The 7,087-nt window shown below is 46.0% G+C and overlaps 1 long non-coding RNA gene across 1 annotated transcript in view; it reads left to right on the top strand.

The window, feature by feature from the left end:
* Positions 1-1,446: 1,446 nt before the first annotated feature.
* The window catches only part of LOC109322248, a 20,253-nt gene continuing 14,612 nt past the window's right edge, over positions 1,447-7,087 (top strand). Inside the window, exon 1 of the long non-coding RNA XR_002104339.1 lies at positions 1,447-1,457. This is a non-coding gene — a long non-coding RNA (uncharacterized LOC109322248). The remainder of the gene's footprint in view (positions 1,458-7,087) is intronic.

Raw genomic sequence — 7,087 nt, 5'->3', positions numbered from 1 at the left:
AAGAATGCTCAAAAAGTGGAAACAAGGATGGATGTTTAAAGATACAGCAAAAAAAAAAAAAAAGACTAGTGGGAGCATGAAAGGGCAAAAACAGAAAGGTCAAGGCACAAATTATGTTACAACTAGCAGGGACATGAAAGTTGAGAAAGAAAAGGTTCTATAAATACATTAAGAGAAAGATGAACGGAAGTGTAGTTGCACTAGGTAACGTGTGACACAGAGAACACCTAAACACATGTGGCTTTGTGAGCAAGGGGAAAACACAAACAGTAATGTGATGTTTCTTGATTTTGGTAAGGTTTTTGACTCACTTCCTTGCTTGCAGGGTTATATTACTGTACGGTGGGTACACAGCTTGTTGCAAAACTGCTAAAAGAACAGGGTTCAATGATTCTCTGTCAAACTGGAGAGATTTAAGTGGTAGGATCCCACTGGGGTCTGTCCTGGATCCAGTACTGTTCCATATGTTCATTCACAATTTGGAGTGCATTTATATATCTGCAGGCAAGGCTCTTTGGGTAGATGTGAAATCTTTTATTAGAGCAACTAAATAGTTGGGAAAAAGTTCTTTGCAAGCTTTTGGGCACAAACACCCTGCTTCAGGTACAAGGAGACTCTCAGAACAGGAGCAGGCTATAGCAGGGGTGGGCAAAATGCGGCCCGCGGGCTGGATGCGGCCCACAAGACCCTTCTATCCTGCCCATGGGGCCCCTAAAAAATTTAGAAAATTCATATTTATCTGCCCCGGGCTGCCTGTCATGCAGCCCTCAATGGCTTGCCAAAACTCAGTGAGCGGCCCCCCGCCCAAAATAATTGCTCACCCCTGCTCTATAGCTACCCGAGTGTCTCTTTGGAGGCCCCCCACCTCTGGTTGCCTCACGACCATGCCCTGCCCCGCCTTTTTTTCCCCGTAGGGGTTTGGGGGGTTTTTTGGATACCTAGATTTGCAGCGCGGGGAACATTTTTCCATTTCCGGTGTGCCTCTTGCGGCGTCTCAAACTACTTTGAGATGCCGCAAGAAGCACGTGCGCGCTTGTCTGGATGCACCCTAAAAGGCTATCTAGCATTGCTCAAAAGCCAGAGGTAATAATTAATTATGAAAATCAAATAAAACCCCCAGCAGCTCCCAATTTAAACATTTTGTTAGCAAAGGATTGCCTGTATATCCCCATTTACATACCTCAGCAGTAACATGCGAACCAAGTCATGAACTGGTGGGTCAGCAAGTGGCTTTAACTATCTTAAACAAGATTTGGCCATCAAAAATCTGCAGCTTGAAGACTCAGCTAGGAATTTGCAACTCTAATGTTATTTCCATGTTTTCATGTATCTATGAACATTGGCAATCCACAAAAACTCCGGAGAGACTTCCAAGTGACTTTGACATCAAACATCTCAAGGAAAGATGAGGCATTAACTGGGCTGAATTTACAGCAAAAGCTGAGATTTGCTCGAGAGTTTAGTTCACTAGCAAAAAGGCTACGAATATTTGAGGCAGATATTATAGAAGAAGCTAGTATGTCTGTCATCAGAGGCCTGCCGTTGGGAAGCAGCTGTTAAGTACTACTCAAAAGATGGAAATCTGGTACTACTCAAAAGATGGAAATCTGGCAAGAATTAATAGCACACAGAGCATACCAACAGTGGCTCTGGCTTGATGGGGATAGCAGCCTGTGGCTGAGCCATAAGCAAGCTCCGGCACTGTGGGAAGGATTCAGAAGATGTCTTTCTTTAAAAGCAAATGAACGCAAATGTGTTCAGATGAGTCTTTGTAAGTGCTTGATTCTCATCTATATATCTGTGTATGATCTCCTGAAAAGGTTCATTAATGTCCCCACTATTCAACCCAAATTCATCCTTGAGTGAGTATGCATCATAGCAACTCTTAATGACATGGCCTCATGCTATTTTCTTCCACAGGACCCTTGCCTCATCCTGCCCATGAGAATGGCACTGGTCTCTGAATGAATAGCTGTTTAGTGTTTCTTTTTATTCTTATGAAATGCATTGGCCTGCGCATTGTTTGCCACATCCTAGTCAAACCCTGCGTTGAATGATGATGATCAGGCATGTCTACAGGTGCCATCACTGTAGCATCTTGGCTTTTTACAAACGTGAAGGAACTTATCTTCACAACACCTCAACGAGGTGAGGCGCTGCTCTCGCCATTTGTCGCATGGGGAGCTTCGGCACAGCATTGTCAAAACTATCCACTGATTCTGGATGCCCAATATAAGGCAAAGGCTTAACTTTTCAGCGTACTTAGCACTTCATGGCACTTGACCTGTTTGGAGCAGGGCTCCTATTGTTCTCCTTTGTCGTTCTGAGTAGTCAACACTTCCAATTGGACTCCAGCATTTCAAGTCTGGATACCAAAAAAAAAAAAATAAGGAACACAGTGAAAATGTTGGTTTGAGTGACTTGCATTATGGTTACACTGCAGAGTGAAGTGTTGTGTGGGGATACGTGAGATTAAACGTGCTGGCTTGGGGACGCAGAGCACAATCTAGTAGTGGCAACATGAAGCTGAGCTTGAGCTAATTCACCTTGCCAAGCAGCAGGGAAAATTAGCTGCTGCTGAGCTCTCTGCTGCCCTACCTTAACTGGTTTGGTATCGTTAGATCTACAGGACAGCTTCTACTAGCAGTGGTAGGCTGTTATAATTTTTTTTGTTGGAACTGCAACTAGAGATGGGGATGAGTTGCACACTCTGCCAAGGTCCATGTAGCTGTTGCCTAGACAAGAAAGGAAAGCCTTGAGTATTTTGAATTCGGTTGTAGATTGTGCAGGGAGATGTCATTTAACCTGTATGGGGCCTTTCTACCTCTGTTCCCTCTCTTGCTGCTGCCCTTCCACCCCGTGCCTACTTCAGCTGCTTCTTTCTTACAGAAACCCTCCAAGTTCTTCATTCCTGTGAAGTCCAGTCATACTGTTCCCTGCTCCACACTGAGTGGCTTCCCCTGGCAGCTTGGAGGAAAGTGGAACGGCAAACCCTTCATGGTTTTTGCCACCTAAGGCTTGGAACAGGGTTCATTGATTTGTGGGGACGGCAGGTGCACAATCCAGCCAGCATGCGCCAGCTCAGTGCAGATGCAATATGCCAGCAATTCAGCTGATAAATTATCTTGACTGGGAAATGGGATTGTTGAGAGACTTCAAACTTGTCAAAATCTGAGTGAAGTTTCACGGAGGCGGCAAGAAAATCAGCTTCGGCTCAAAGTGGTATGGATGACCAGGCCACAACCAAATTTCAAGACCCCGCCCCAAAGCACATGGATGGATGTTAAACCTGCTAACAACCTGGCTATAAGATCCCGCTTTTTAATATAAATAGGGGGAAAACAGCTAAGCTGCTTTAACAAAAAATCAGCCTGGAGCAGCTATCTGGGATGGAAAATTTCATCCCAAACGATTTAAACTTGGCAATGTGATAAGCAGCTGAAAACAGGGTTTTATAATGGAAAGTGCCGGGCAGCCTTATCTGTAGGCAGTGGTACCTCGGCTGCATCATATGATTCATAATGGAATTGACAAATTTGTTTTGTCTAATGTGGAACCTATGAGTTCAAATGCCATTGGATTTGGAGGCTGCCTGGGGCACGTTGGAAGAAAAATGGAGGCAGAAACAGAGAAAAAGGTTAAAGAATGCAAGAGAGCTGGGGAGGGACCATTCTGGTAGAAAAAAATCCAATCCATGATATCATCATTCAGATTGGAAAGCACCTGGCATAAGGCAGGAGGTGTAGCAAGCATGAGTTGCCACCCACTGACATATTTGTATAACATATCTGTTCACAAAGCGTGCATTCGTGCCAGCCCAATTTTGGGGATGAGGACGAGGGTCTTGGGATGAAGTTTTTTTGAGTCAGAAAACTTTCCTTAAGAATGTTACTTCTAAGGACAGGAATGGGATTTTCACTTCCAGGAAGGAAAAGATTGGAGGAGAGGGTGCTCAATCTCTTTTTTGTGCATACCTAAAAGAGTCTGTAGTGATCTAGCCCTTTGGTTCCCCACGGCTTGTAACATATTAAAAGCTGTAAAAAAAAAAAAAAAAAAGTTGTGCAGGCTGTCAAGGGAAAGGAGTAAAACTCCTTTAATGGGCCTTTTCTCTCTGATTTGCATGATGCTACATTTTTCACACGCTTCACCGTTCATCATTACACCTGGCCTTAAATTTGCTGGCGAATGATTGCATCAAGCCACATTTTCACACATTCCTTGAAACCTCCCTCCCTCCCCTGACTGATCCGCTTTCCTTCTCTGTACCGAGGAGCTTGTCTGCCAAGTGTCAAGAGCAAATCAAATTGCTTAAGACAGCCTTAAACTTCAGACATTGGCACTGCTGCTCTATAGCGAACGATAAGCCGGGGTGGGGGAAATCTTTAATATGCAAACTGAGCAAGCCAGACATCAGGACAATAGAATTATATAATCCATTTTCAGAATGGCCAGCTGTTCCGTTGCGAGGCTGCTCGGTCCTCCACTCTCCTTCTTCCCAATGATAGTTATGCAAATGTGTGGTGAGACAGGAAGCCAGCTGGGCTACCAACTGAAATATTAAGCTGTGCTTTGTAGCGTCAGATTCCTCATTAGCAGGGCTACTTGTAAAGCAGCAGAGTGGATGACAGACTTCTCTGGAAGAGGCTTGCCGGTTGCCAGCCTAAACTTACCTTCAGCCCACACAATGCCGGAGACACAAAGGCTGGATCACCGAGGTCACTGAAAACGCTCTTTGTAAAACAACCTAAAACTACATCCCGCTCCCCACCCCCACTCAGGCTTTCACAGAGCCAAGAAAGGTTCTGCTGGAAATAATGAGCGGAGAAGAGAGACTCGTGGTGCTGGGGACCAGTGGCCAGACTGGCCTGAGCGTGCAGTTAATTGCCTCTCATTGTGCCATTGTTCCATCCATGCCATTTGAAGCTACCGTGGCTGCAGGGCAGAATTTTGTATGTGTTTATCTCCCAACTTCTGATTTTTTTCTGCAGATGGGTGCTGGCAGGTGGAAAGCCATCGGTTTTGATATGCCATACAGGTGAGTAAGACAGGAGGCGATCAATTCAGGACAAGGGGTATAATTTTAGAAAATTAGGGATGGAAGGGACCTCAAAAGGTCATCTAGTCCAACCCCCTGCTTGAAGCAGGACCAGCCCCAACTAAACTATCCCAGCCAAAGCTTTGTCCAGCTGGGTCTTTAAAGCCTCCAAGGAGGGAGCTTCCACCACCTCTCTGCGTAACCTGTTCCAGTGAGAAAATTCTTCCTAATATCTAAGCTCAACTTCTCTTGCTGCTGCTTGAGACCATTGCTCCTTGGTCTGTCATCTGCCACCGCTAAGAACAGTCTAGTTCAGTGGTTCTTCCCAAACTCTGACAGATTTGGACCAGCAATATAAAACGATACAACCTTAAGTACCATCAGCAAACTTTTGTCATATAACGTATTTATAATAAATCTGTTAACGTGTACCACTGACAGGTTATCTGCATACCACTGGTGGCACCTGTACCACAGCTTGGGAACTGCTGGTCTGGTTTTGAACCCTGCTTCAGGTAGTTGAAGGCTGCTGTTAAATCTCCTCTCAGTCTCCTCTTCTCTAGACTAAATAAGTCCAGTTCCCTCAGCTTCTCCTCAGAAATCATGTCCCCCAGCCCCCAAACCATTTTGTTGCCCTCTGCTGGACTCTCTCCAATTTGTCCATATCCTTTCTGTAGTGGGGAGTCCAAAACTGAACACTGTACTCCAGATGTGGCCTTAACAGTAGTGAATAGAGGGAATAATCCCTTCCCTTGACCTGCTGGCAACACACCTACCAATGCAGCCCAGGATGCCATTAGCCTTCTTGGCAACAAGGGCACACGGCTGGCTCATATTCAGCTTCTTGTCCACTGTAACCCTCAGGTCCTTTTCTGCCAAGCTGCTGCCCAGCCAGCCCCAGCCTGTACCGGTGCATGGGATTGTTCTGTCCTAAGTGCAGGACTTTGCACTTGTCCTTGTTTGAACCTCATGAGATTCCTTTTGGTCCAATCCTCCACTTTGTCCAGGTCACACTGAATCCTAGCCCTACCCTCCAGTGCATCTACTACTGTCCCCAGCTTGGTCTCACCTGCAGATTTGCTGAGAGTGCCCTCTATGCCATCTTCCAGGTCATTGATGAAGACATTGAACAAAATCAGCCTCAGGATCTACCTGTGGGGCACTCTACTTGATACCAGCTGCCAGCTAGATATCAAGCCACTGATTACTACTCTCTGACTCTGATGCTCCAGCCAGTTTTCTATCCACCTTATAGTCCATTCATTCAGTCTGTACTTCCTTAGCTTTCCTGGGAGAATGTTGTGGGAGACCGTATGAAAAGCCTTGCTATAATCAAGGAACACCACATCCACCAGTCTCTCCACATCCACAGAGCCAGTCATCTCATCATAGAAGGCAATCAGGTTGGTCAGGCATGACTTGCCCTTGGTGAATTCATGCTGGTTGTTCCTAATCACTGTCCAAGTGCTTAGAAATGGATTCCTTGACCCACAAATCAGACCAACCTGCTGCATCTGGGGTTCTCCTGCTTAGAGTGGCTCTGTCAAATGGCCAGGCTCAGCTAGGAGGGACGGCTGGTGTTCTGACAGCAACTAGGCATCAGCCCAATTGAGGATGTATCTGCATGACTCAAGCCCAGGCTAAGGGGCACCACCTTGAAAACATGCCTCACCTGATTGGTGTGTGCGCACCAATGCTGAAATATGCAGTGTGGATGCCGCTTGGCACATGCCCAGTTCTGTGCATGTTTGCTAGCATGCTGCCAGAGCTGCTCCTGGAGGGGCCACATTACATTTTCAGGGGTATTTGCTGGGCATTGCGCAGAAATGAATGGGTGAGGCATGTTTTCCTGGCAGTGTTCTCACCAGGCTCATAGGCATGGTCAAACATAGTATTTCCTGCTCAGAGGCGTGGTGAAGAGCACAGCTAAGAATTCATGATGTAAGACGCTGTCTCTCACCCCATCCTCATCAATAAATTAAGCAACTGTGGCACTGATGCCTGCACAGTTGGATGGGTAAAAAATTGGCTGATGGGGCGCACCCAGAGAGT

The sequence above is a fragment of the Crocodylus porosus genome, unplaced genomic scaffold (genome assembly GCF_001723895.1).
Source record: "Crocodylus porosus isolate Cpor-Errol unplaced genomic scaffold, CroPor_comp1, whole genome shotgun sequence".
Classification (NCBI taxonomy): domain Eukaryota; kingdom Metazoa; phylum Chordata; order Crocodylia; family Crocodylidae; genus Crocodylus; species Crocodylus porosus.
The sequence above is the reverse complement of the archived record's forward strand: the minus strand, read 5'-3'. Positions and strand labels throughout refer to the sequence as shown.